The sequence below is a fragment of the Letharia columbiana genome, assembly GCF_014066305.1.
Source record: "Letharia columbiana isolate WasteWater2 chromosome Unknown Sc0000002_s0, whole genome shotgun sequence".
NCBI lineage: Eukaryota > Fungi > Ascomycota > Lecanoromycetes > Lecanorales > Parmeliaceae > Letharia > Letharia columbiana.
Window position 1 is genome coordinate 1336058 of NW_023501038.1, and position 12813 is coordinate 1348870.

The window sequence follows — 12813 nt, forward strand, 5'->3', positions numbered from 1 at the left end:
ATATTTTTAATCTATATATAAATATATATATATAAAGAGAGACGCGTTAAAATCTAATTAGAAAGATATATTAAATATAAAAAATTAATTTATAATAATTATTTATAAAAAATAAAGAAAGATTATATTTTTATAATAAGAAGTATTAAAATATTAAAAAAGAAATAGAGATAATATACTAATTAGTAGTATAAATCTTATATTATCTCTTATTATAATAAAATCTTTTAAATAATAAAATAGTTATTAAAATAAGATATCGAATAGTTTTAATTTATTTAAATATATATTATTTCGAAGTAATAATTTAATATAGAATTATAAAGAGTATATAATATAGAATTCTAGAGAGTTAAATCGTATTCTTAATAATAATAATCTTATTATTACTTAATTTCTTTATAATATTTTTTATATTTATTTATTATAGTTTTTTCTCTTATTTTTTAATATAGTAAAAATAATAAACTAAGTTATAATAATATTCTTTACTTATTAAATAATAATTTAATATAAAATTATAAAGAATATATAATATAAGATTTTAGAGAGTTAAATTATATTCTTAATAATAATAATTTTATTATTATTTAATTTCTTTATAATATTCTTTATATTTATCTATTATAATTTCTTCTCTTACTTCTTAATATAATAAAAATAATAAATTAAATTATAATAATATTCTTCGCTTATTAAATAATAATTTAATATAAAATTATAAAGAGTATATAACGTAAGATCTTAGAGAGTTAAGTTATATTTTTAATAATAATAATTTTATTATTATTTAATTTCTTTATAATATTCTTTATATTTATTTATTATAATTTCTTCTTTTACTTTTTAATATAATAAGAATAATAAATTAAATTATAATAATATTCTTTACTTATTAAATAATAATTTAATATAAAATTATAAAAAATATATAACGTTTAAACGCGTTTAATATAATTATAATATTTAAATATTAATTTAATTTATTTATTATTAGCTTAAAAGAAATATATAAAAAAAAATATATCTATTTAAGCTCTTTTTAAGAATTTTTTAATATATTTATAAGTAGTAATAAATAGCTATTAGAATTACTTACGACCTTAATTATTAATAATAATAAATTTATTAAAAAATAATTTAAGAGCGTTAATAAGGGGCTCTAATTAAGCGAGAGGTATTAAAAATAATTATATTTATATTAGTAAAATTAGTAGAATTAATAAAATTAATAGAATTAATAAATAAAATAAATAAAATTAATAGAATAATAAAAGAATAATAAATAAATAAAAAAATTATTATTTATTTTTAAATATATTTAATATAACTATTATAATTATTATATTTAAATATTTATTTAATTTATTAATAATAAATTAAATTTTATAATTTTTATAATATTAAAAAGTATAAAGCGAGTTTTATAATTTAAGAAATTATAAAGTAATTATAAATATTATAAATTAAATACTTTAAAATATAAAATTTTTATATATAAATTTTTAATAAGAAAGTTTAAAAAAGATTAGTAGATTAATTTAATTAATCTAATTAAAGAGCGTAATAATCTTAAATTTATAATTGATTATATATATAAATTTAAAGTTTTATAGCTTAACTCTATCTTATTCTTTTATATATATTAATATAAAAAAGTATTTTTAATAAAATAAATAAATTTTTATCTTTAAATATTTATATAATTATATTTAATAATTTAAATAATTTATCGAAGATTTCGAGTTAAAAGATATATTCTTCGAAGATTTCAAGCTAAAATATATATTCTTTAAATATTTCGAGGTTTTCTCTATTATCTAAAAATATTAAATTTTTTAAAACTATTATTATAGTTAATAAATTTTATTTATAAATTTTAATTTTATATTAATCTTAAAGAAGTAAGCTTCTAAAAAAGTGAAATATTAATTTAAAATCTCTAAAATATCGCAATTTCTCATACTTCTTCTTTTACTCTTTAATCTTTTTAAGAACTTTATATATTTTAAATCTCTTATAATTTTTATCTATAATATCTTCTAAGCGATAAATATTTCTATAATCTTATTTATATTAAAGATATATTATTAATATTTAAATTTTTTATAAACTTAAATTAACTACTATAAAGAATTCGATTTTAAAAGATTCTAAATTAAAAGTATCGAAATTAATCTTAAATTCTATTAACTCTTTAGAAGTCTCGAAAACTTCGAATTTATTAGAAGTCTTAAAAAACTCGAACTTATTAACTTCGAATTCTAAGAATACTATAAGTATTTTAATCTCGAAAAAACCTCCTTTAAAAGCTTAAGAAAATAAAATTTTAATAGAATTAGATATCGAAGTATTAAAGTTTTTAAATAAAACTACTTTAAAAGATATATTTTTAAAATCTTTAAAAGATTTAAAAAATAAGAATCTAGCTATATTCTTTAAATTAAAAGCTAATTTTAAAAATAGTAAAAAATATAGAATTAAATATAAAAGTTTTAAAGAATAAAGATAAATCCTCGAAAGTTTCGAAGAATATAAGTAAGTCTTCGAAAGTTTTAAAAGATATAGGCGATTCTTCGAAAGTTTCGAAGAACGCGAATAAGATTTTAAAAGTTTTAGAGGACTTAGATAATCCTTCGAAGATTTTAAAAGATATAGATAATTCTTCGAAAGTTTCGAAGAACGCGGATAAGGCTTCGAAAGTCTCGGAGGATTTAGATAATTCTTCGAAGATTTTAAAAGATATAAGCGATTCTTCGAAAGTTTTAAAAAATATAAATAAGACTTCGAAAGTTTCGAAGGACTTAAATAACTCTTCGAAAATTTCGAAGAATATAGGCGATTCTTCGAAAGTTTCGAAAAATATAAATAAGTCTTCGAAAGTTTCGAAGAACTTAAATAACTCTTTAAAACTTTCGAAGAATATAGGCGATTCTTCGAAGATTTCGAAGGATGCGAATAAGGCTTTAAAAGTTTCGAAGAACTTAAATAACTCTTCGAAAGATTTCGAAGAATATAAGCGATTCTTCGAAAGTTTCGAAGAATATAAATAAGGCTTTAAAAGTTTCGAAGAACTTAAGTAACTCTTCGAAAGTTTTAAAGAATATAAATAATTCTTCGAAAGTTTCGAAGAATATAAATAAGACTTTAAAAAGTTTTAAAGAACTTAAATAATTTTTTGAAAGTTTTAAAAGATATAAGCGATTCTTCGAAAGTTTCGAAGAATATAAATAAATCGTTAAAAGTTTTAAAGAATATAAGTAAGATTTTAAAAACTTTAAAAGCTTTAAAAGCTTCGAAAGCTATAAAAGTAAAGAAAGATAAAAATAAGATCTCGAAAAACTTAATAGATTAAGATTTAGATATTATCTTAAAAGATTTAAAATATCTAAATATAATTTTAAAAGATTTAAGAGATCTTAATATAGTTTTAAACTATTTAAGAAATAATAATATAATTTTAAATTATTTAAAAAACTTAGATTTAATCTTAAAAGATTTAAAATATTTAAATATAGTTTTAAAAGATTTAAGAAACTCTATTATAGTCTTAAAAGACTTAAAAAATCTCGATATAATCTTAAAAGATTTAAAAGATTTAATTATAACTTCGAAAATTTAAAAGAGTAATAAAGATAAATTTAATCTATTTATAAATTTTCGAAATACTTTTACTTAAGTAAAGAACTTAAAAAGATTTATAATAATATCGAAAGATTCGAAAAAGAATAATTTAATTTATTCTCTCGAGAAGTTTATAAATATTCTTAATCGTGTTAAAAATATTAAAGATAAATTTATTCTTCGAAGAGAAGTTATACTTTTTTATTCTTATAAAAAATTAATAAAGTTAGACTTTATTAGAGATATTAATCTCGAATTTAAATAAGAGTATAAGCTAATTTAATAAAAAGAGGCTTATAAGATAATCTATTTAGATTTTTATTATCGTAAATTTATAAGTTTAAATTCCTCGAAGACTTTAATCTAAGTTTCTAAAATTCGAAAAATTTATAAAATTAAATTTAGAATAATTCTATTAAAATTAGATGAAAGTTAATATATTTTCTTTCTTATTTCTTGATATTATTAATTTATTATTTAAAAAATCTTTCTATAGTTATAGATTCTATAAATATTTAATATATTATAAAGATCGTCGAGTTCGTATTTATTGATCTTTTTCTAAATTTATATTTTATAAATTAACTTTCTCTCTAGATATTAAATTCTAAGTAATAATTAGATAAATTGAAGAATAAAGAGCTTTTATTATACGATTATATACTTTAAATAATATAATCTATAATTTTAAACCTCGATTTTTTTAAAGTATTTTTTCTTCGAATATTTCGAGGTTTTATTAATCTTTTAACTTTATAAAACGCTATTATTAAATTATAATTAAATAGATTTAAGCTATTTTAAAAAGCTCGAGAACTTAAATATTTTAATTTAAAGATAAGAGTTTTATAAATAAATAAGAATATATAATTTACTAACTATTCGTAGAAATCGACTTATTTTAAATTTTATACTTATTTATTAATACGTTTATTTTTCTTAAACTTACTTTAAATATAGATATTAATTCGATTTTTTCGAAGATTATCTTCTTAAATTTATAATAAATATTAAAAAAAATTAATTAGATCTTAAGAAGGTTTATAACTTAATCTAAATTATTCTAATTTATCGAATACTAATTATTTAATTTAGCTTTAAAATAGTTATATTAATAATTATTTTAAGAAGAATTTATTAAAGAGCCTTAAAGACGAGTCTAAGAATTAATATATAGACTTACTTCGAATTCTATAAGAATTTAATAATAATTACTTTCTTCGAAATTCTCGAGTTCTAAATTAATTCGAAATATTTATATTTTAATATAATCTAGATAAATATCGTAGCTAGTATAGATAATATTTTTTGTTATAAATATAAAATATTATAATATTAATAAATATTTTAATATCTTTCTTTAAAAAATCTTTAAAAAGCTTAAGATTATCGATAAAGCTATTATTAATTTAATTAATAATATTAATAAATATTAATTTTTAAAGCTATTATTAATTTAATTAATAACGTTAATAAATACTTTAATATCTTTCTTTAGAAAATCTTTAAGACGCTTTAAATGATTATTAATAAAGCTACTATTAATCTAATTAATAGCGTCGCTATTACTAAAATCGAAGAGAATAATACTATTATATAAAAAGATATATAATTATCTTAAAAAGATATAATTAATATATAGAATTATTCTTCGAATTCTATAAGAATTTAATAAAAATTATTTTCTTCAAAAATCTCGAAGAATAAGTATATTCGAAATATTTATATTTTAAATATATTCGAAGTAATTAAAGCTTAAGTATATTAATAACTTCTTTTATATATATAATACTTTCGAATTATCGATTATTCGAGCTTTATAAAATTCTCTCGAGGTATTATTAAATTATTATTTTAATTATAAAGATATTAAATAATATAAAGCGTATTATAATCTATACTTTATCTACTTTAATTATATAATTTTTAAAGATTTTATCTCTTATAACTTATTAGATATTATATCTTCTCTTATCGAAAAGAATAAGTTTTATAAACTTCGAGATTTTCGCTAATATCTATAAGATTATTTTAAAATTAAGTTAGAAAATATTAAGGAAACTACTTCGAATTTAGAGAAAATTTTATTATATTTCGAAGTTTTTAAATCTTATTAAATTTATTTTTTAAGAAATATTATATTTATTAAATTTACGAAAGACTTAACCCTTTTAAAAGTTAGAAATATTTATCTATTCTAGATATAAAGAAGATATATTAAATTAAGAATATTATCGATCGTAGTATATATAAAAGAGTTTAATTTCTATTAAATCGTATTAGATAAGATCTATAATAAATTTAAATCTTAAGACTTTTAAAGGGGATTAAGACTTAAAACTCTTAAAGATATAGATTAATCTTAAAACTCGAGATTTTTAAATTTATCTTTAAATTAATATATCTTTTTATATTATAATATAATTAATATCTAATTAATTCGAGAATTAAAAAACTTAATCTAATAATATTCTAAGATAAGAATCTTATTAATTCTAAGTAAATATTAAAAAGTAATTATATAGATTAAAGTTATTATAATATATTCTCCAGATATCTTTTTAAACTTAAAGATTCGAAGTTTTCGAGATTAATAAAGATTACTATTCTAGTTAAAGTTCTATTATATTATTAAATCGAAATAACTTTTCAAGTTTTTTAATATTTATTACTCTTATACTAATATATATCTCTTCTATTTATATTTACTCTCTATAAATTAATATTTATATTCTTCGAGATTATAAGATAATTAGAAAATATAAATCTTTTTATAATAAATAGTTTTTATATATCTTAAAATAAATATAGAAAGTAAAGGATTTCCTTACTATTTCTTATTCGAATCTTTTAAATATTATTAACTTTCTCTATCTTATATATTATTATAATATTAAAAAATAAGAGCTCGCATTTTTAGAGTATAACTATATATATTTAATATCGTTTTCTTTATTATTCGAGATTCTTAATCTATCTAATTATAATTATATAATATATAAATTTATAAAATAATTAATTTCGATAAGTACTCTTTAGAAATATTAAGTTTATCTTCGAAGTTTTTAAACTTAATATAAATAAATATTCGAAATAATTAATACTATTTATAATATATTTCTAAAGTCTTCTTATTTATCGAAGCTTAAGTAGTCTACTTAATTTAATAAAAAGAATTATAACGTTTTTAATCTTCTATTTTATTAATATATAAATCTTCGATATCTTTAAGCTATTCTAATTCTAAAGTCTCGATATATTCTTTATTTTTAAGAGCTTTAATTTAATTATCGATTTCGAATTAATCTTAATCTTAAAAAATTAATCTCTCTAATATTAATAAACGATTTATTTATTATCTTCGAATTAATCGAAGTAATAGAATTATAAAATAAGTTATTTTTTATAAATAGAATATCTCTTAGTATTTCGCTTAATTTACTTCCCGCTATATAAAAAAAAACATCTTTAAAATTCTTAAATAAGATCTTAATAAATATTTTATAAATTTCGAAGTATTAGCGAAATATTACGAGGATCGAAATCTTCGAAAATTTAAAAGAAAAATCTATAGAAATATAAATAAACTACGATCTCTAATTAAAATATTAACCTTAAAGTAAAAGCTCGAGATTTTCGTATTTTTTAATAAATTACTACTCTTTATAAAACTCGATTAGTCTATATTAACGCTAGACAAAGAATATATTAAGAAGTTATAAACTAATAAATCTTATAAATTTCGAGATTTAAAAATTTAGAAGATTATTTTATTTATATAAGGATTTATATAGTAAAGCTTTAATATCTTAGTTATTAAACGTTATAATCTTTTAAAATAATTCTTTAACTCTTATATTATAAAGATCGTAATATTATCTTAAAAAATTCGAAAATAAATTTTAAGAAAATCGTTTTATACTTAATCTTAGTTAAGATTAATTAAATTAAAATAAAAAAAGATATTAATCTTTAATTAATACTTAAATTATAATTAAATATCGAAATTTACTATATTATATATCTAAATCGAGATAAAATAATATAAGAATTCTAGATATTTAATATTTATAAAACTCGAATTCTTCGAAGACTAGATTATACTTCGAATAAAACGAACTTTTAATTAGTATAATTAAGACTTATACTCTTAAGATATCTTATATTATACTCGAGTTCTTTAAAAATAAAATCTCGAATATTATATCTTTAAGTTAATTATCTAGAGATATATCTCGATTAATTCGAGAATAGAATAGTTATAATTTCTTACTAGCTATTTAAATTCGAGATATTTAAATTTCTTATAAATATTTTAATTAAGTTTATTTATTATAATCTAAGTCTTAAAAGTATATAAAGAAATTATATAATACTATAAAGATATTATATCCTTAAACTTTTTAAAGATTATTTAAATAATTTATTTATTTAGATAATATTTACTTATCGCTAAAAGTTCGAAAGCGATAAGACTATATAGACTTTTATATTAATAAAATTCACGAAATATAGAAAAGAGATATTAAAGACTTAAAGTATCTTATTTAAATAGACTCGATATACTCGAAAGATAGATAATACTTAAATAGTCTTATAAGCTTCGATGAAGTTAAATTCGAAAGAATCTATCGCTTTATTTTAATATCGAAAAGAAAGTAATAGAGTATAAATAAAAGACCTTTATAATAAAGTAAAACGATTTCGACGATATTAAGAAATATAATTAGTTTAAGATAGTAATAGTAATAGCGAAGAAAATAAAGACTCTTAGTTATATAGATAGCTAATATAAATATCTATAAATATAATAAAATCATTTATAAGTATAATAGAAAGATTTAAAATTATTATTATTATTACTACGAAAATTTCGAAGTAGAAGAAATAATTTTAGAATTTCGAATTAAAAGATAAAGTTTATCTCGAAAGTTTTAAATTTTCGCGTAAGATTTAGTACTTTATAAAGATCTCGAAAATTTTAAAGTATTTTTAAGATTATTTTAAGTTAATTATAAAATTATCGCGAAAGTTTCGAATTATCTTTTAAAGTCTTAAATATTTCGAGTTAATAATAATAGAATTATCGCGAAAATTTCGAATTAATAATAAATTTATTATAAATCTTTTATATATAATAAAAATATATTAAATAACTAAGTTATTAAATTTATTTAAAAAAAATTAATTTATAATATTTATATATTATAAATATTATTAAAAATATAATATTTTATATAATAGATTAGAGTATTTTATATAATAAAGAAAAAAAGCGTTAAAATATAAAAAATAAATAAAAAAGTTAAGTTAATTTTATAGTTTCTTTATATATATTAAGATATAAAAAAATAATAAATAAAAAAAAAAAAAAAAAAAAAAAAATAAGTAAGTATATTAATAAAGAAAAGAATTATTATTTTATATATATATAAATATATAGAATAGTTATTAATATTTACTTCTAGAGAATTTAAATTCTTTATTAACTCGAAATTATCGTTCGAAATTATCGTTCGAAATTATTATTCGAATTATTATCGTTCGAAATTATCGTTCTAAAAATTATTATCGTTCGATAATTATCGTTCGTAATTATCGTTTAAAATTATCGTTATTCGTAATTATCATTCGAAATTATTATTCGAAATTATCGAAATTATAGCTACGAAAATTTCGAGTTACTTAAATTTTTATTAAGAGTAATCGTCTTAAACGATTATTAGACGACTTTAAATTTAAGTTTATTATATTTATTAGTTAAATTTATATATAAAGAGAATATATTTAATATAAGTTAATAACCGTCTCTTTAATAGTAATAATCGTTTTTAAAACTCGAATTTTTCGCTATAGTAAAAATTCGCGAAAAATTCGCGCTTCGCGCTTTTATAATTTCTCTTAAAGTAATATCTATATATTAATATCTATTAATATTTTAGCTATTTTTAATAGAAATCTTAAGCGATATTATTATATTTATTAAGAATAAATAAGTAATTAAGCTGGCTATAATAACGCTATTAAAATATTCTTATATTTACGGAGCGAAAATATCGTAGGTCTTTGCCATCTCACAATTTAGCGTATTCAAAAACCTCTGGAAAAATCAAGCTGAAATTGGCGGCTCACAGATCTAGCTGCAGTGCAGAGCAGCGTTGACCAGGCCGTTCAAAGTCCTTCGGGTTCCCAACACAGCTCTCCGTCGGTGCACTGCAACATAGAAGGGAAAGTCACGGGTACATTCTGGGGCCTCTGCGTTCACGGGCAAGGTTCCCTCGAGCTTTGAATTTCTATCCCGAAGCGATTTACCGAGGCCGGGCATCTCCACTCACTCACTTTCACAACCTATGGAGTCTGAAGGGGCGCTGATGCGAGATTCAATCAGTCTTGCGGATATTGCATCTTTGGGACCATTGGCACGCTGCAAGATGATCTATTTAGTGAAGGCAGTGGAAGGAGGTCTCTGCTCCACGACGGGTGTGTTAATGCCGACCTCGGAATACCAGCCAGTGTTCGGTAAATGTGAAAGACTTGTCGCTAGTAGTGGAGTCTTGGTTGACGCTGGCAGAAGAGAAGCTGTCGTTTCTATTGTCTCAGTTGCTGTCAGCACGATGCCCGCATCCATGGGATAGAAGTGGTAGCCGAGTCGTAACTCTTCACCCCTTCTGACGGTGCAAAAGTAGTCGCGAGCACTGTGCCCACCGCCGCATAAAGCGCACTTCAAGCCTTTCGGGCTAGCGTTGAGGCCAAGAGGGCAATGTTTTGACCTGTGGCCTTTTGCACATGCCGAACATCGAGGTGGGGAAGAGCAGTCCACTGCGGTGTGGCCAAAGGCTTGACATTTATTGCACTGAACAAGTTTCCGCCTTGGCCCATGCTTTACGCAATACCGACGCTGCCCTTTCCACAACAGTCCACGGATCATGACCTCGTTTGCTTGAGCCGCTGTAGCTAAGTCCATTGTGACAGAGCCTATCTTAACCTTGTGAATATTTTTGCCGCCCATGGTCCAGCGGATGAGCGGAATATCGTCCGGTCGGCTGAGATACTGCATAGCAGAGGCATTGTAGCCCACAAGCTCCTCGATCGTCCTCGTTCTCATGACCTCATCGGAAAGGTCCATGGTCTCGGTTTCTAAATTGTGCATTATCACCGTGTATGTTCCCAGTCGAGCTCTCACGGATTTCTCAAGAGTCTCAGCCCAGCTCGCTGCACCGCCTTCCAAGTCTGGGGCTTGGCTTTTATCGATTCCATACTTGAGTCGAACGTCTCCACTCTCTAGAAGGAGGACCCCGAAGAGAATTGTCGTATGGACGGTGGGAGGAAGGCGTCCCTCGAGTGCTTCATACACCGTAGTCGACACGTCCTCCCGGCTCAGGTCTTTCAGGTAGCTGATGACTGCCTGATCAAATAGCCTAAGAACGAGTTCGTATTCTTTGGTAACGACAGAACCTTCTGGATCATTCCCCAGCGGCTCTAGACGCTGCGCTTTCCTATGGGTGGAACTGCCATGTGACTTCTGGCCTAGCTGAGTCGAGGGGCTGGAACGGGTTCCTCTGGAACGGGTTCCTTTGCTCTGTATTAGCTTGTCATTGGGCTTATAAACTTTTGATGTTCGCGTTGTCCACTCACTCGTTTCCCTGACATGATCCTCTGGTTCTGCAGATTTTCCAGGTTCCATAAATTGTTGGGAATCTTTCTGAGATGGACAAGCGATGCCTGTCTCTGATGTATCAGAGACATATATGGCCGGATTTTCCTTTTTGGAATTCTTCGCTTCATCCTGGACCTCGACAAAGTGGATCTTGTAGTCCAAGTCGTGCTCAGGAAGTGCAGTAAGCTTTGGCGAGGGGAAAAGGTTCTGGGTTTCGTGGCAAAGACAACATTTGCCGGTCTCTTGCAAAGCCTCCTCAAAACAAAGTGATCCGACAGGTTTTGAGCAGCACGTCGTTATTATAAGCTCCTCTTCACTGGCCAGGGTACTACAGACACAGCATCTATCATACGACCCTTCATTGTGCTCTTCAGGTATTTCGAAGGAAGCTTCCGAGTCTTCGGAGGGGACTCTCCGCCACCCTCGCATGCCGCCGTCGTCTGGCCATCTGGTTTGTTCCTCGTCTTGGCTGGCAACCTTTTCTGATACAGATTTGTTGGAAATCAAAGCGGAACTCGTTCGTGACACATGTTCGCGCAGACGCTGATTGTGGCCTCCAGCAGGTTCGTCCTCGGCCGTCAATTTTGTACTGAGGTTTTTGTATGAATTGTGGAGCTTGTCGAACAAGAGTCTTGGTAGCCCTATAGACAAGCCTTTCGACAGTTCTTTAGCAATCTCTTTCTCGATGACTCCTTTCACAAACTTTTTGCCCACTGTTTTCCGGATGTCTTGGGAAATATCCTCCAGGGCCGAATCAAGTCCCTGCTTGACACCCAAAGCGATGTTTTTCTTGAGTCTCTTCATCGGATGATTGGAGCATTCATCTTGATTTTCCTGCAGCCACACGTTGACTGCTTCAAAGTCTCCCATGAGAGATTTGACGTGTTCGTCTGTATCTTTAGAGTGGATGTGAGCTAGCTTCGGCTTCTTGGTAGTGAGTGAGAATGTCATCGTAGATTCAGGTGGCTGAGACATCCCGGTTGACCCAACCTAGATACGTTGCAGTCTTGCACTCTCACCTCCGTGATGGCCTTGGATTATGGGAAAAGAAGCAATGTAAAGTAATGTAAGTGTCAAGTGTTGACAACCGCGCTTGACGCGCTAACGCTTCACTCGAACTTTTTCCAAGTATGACTGGGCAAAACTCGGAAGACAAAGCTAGTACGGAGAAGGATAACCTAAGCATGCAGCCTTCCGAGAAGCAAAGGGTGACTGACCGCTCTTTGCTCCCAGAGAAATCAATAATGAAGCATGCAAACATCTGGATTTCAGAAGCAGTCGACTGTTCCCCTCTATCAAATGCAAGTAGTAGTAATGACACTGTCATGAAGACGGAAATCTTCAAGACTCAGTCACCCGAGCATCAAAGGATAATAGGTTCGCGCCCTCAACAACAAGGGTGAACACAGTAAGATCCCCCGATCTTGTGAGAAGAGTCTTCTTTGTCAATGATACCAATGGAAATAGGTAACCCCCTTAGAAGGACGACGGGAGCCTTCCGGCATGCCTGATTGACCCCATATTAGGCAGAG